The sequence below is a fragment of the Myxocyprinus asiaticus genome, chromosome 3, assembly GCF_019703515.2.
Source record: "Myxocyprinus asiaticus isolate MX2 ecotype Aquarium Trade chromosome 3, UBuf_Myxa_2, whole genome shotgun sequence".
In the NCBI taxonomy this organism is placed as follows: Eukaryota; Metazoa; Chordata; class Actinopteri; order Cypriniformes; family Catostomidae; genus Myxocyprinus; species Myxocyprinus asiaticus.
In genome coordinates, this window is record NC_059346.1 from 66,122,501 (window position 1) to 66,123,455 (window position 955).

Genomic DNA, 955 nt, shown 5'->3' on the forward strand with positions numbered 1-955 from the left:
CCCTACATTGGTCTATGAACAGCAGGTACACCAATGCTGACAGTGAAATATTGAATTAAATTGATTTTAGAGGTTACCAAAATCTGTTACCCTCTTTTACTTAGTGTGTCTAATGTTCACCAAACTCATTCAGGTGATTTCTAAACTCTTCTATGTTATCCTCTAAAAGATTTATTCCTGTGGTTACGGTGTATGACCATTTTTAGATGGAGGGTCATCAGGAAACTAACATAGACATTGACAGCCCTCATTATGTTACAGCTGACATCGCCAGGAGATGCCTTGGTAAATGCTTGAGTAATATAAAACAGGTCAGAAAAGTGCACAACTCTTCAGATGCTGCCTCATTGCCAATGGCATTAAGCATACAAGAGCACTTGGTACCCTAATGGAGGGCGCTTACGGCATCTACAATACTGCTGAAATTTCTCAGCTGATTTTTATTTTACATTTATATATTGTACCTTTGCTTATTCCTGCTAAGAATTTGTATAATCAATAAAATAAGCTTTTATTCATGAGATTCCCTCAGGAGGCTTCATTTGCTGACTTTTATTCCTTGAGCAAGAACAGAGGAATCCTCAGTCTCATTTCATAAGTAAAGTTGAGTTGCTTATAATTTAGGTTAGATTCAACTATCTTTACATCACCGGAAAAAAGAATAGGGTAAAAGGTGTAAGGTCTCTATACTTTGTCATAGAGATTAGACATCACCTGAATGAGTAGATCATTAGACACACTTAGTTGAGAATAAAGAGGGGTAACAGATTTCGGTAAGCTCTAATGTACTGTCAGATTTGGTGACCCTGCTGTTTCTCAATACTTCATCATATACCATAAGAATAAATCTATTAGAGGATACACAGAAGAGATTAGACATCACCTGAATGAGTTTGGTGAATATTAGACACACTTAATTTAAATTAAAGAGGGGTAACAGATTTCGGTAACCTCT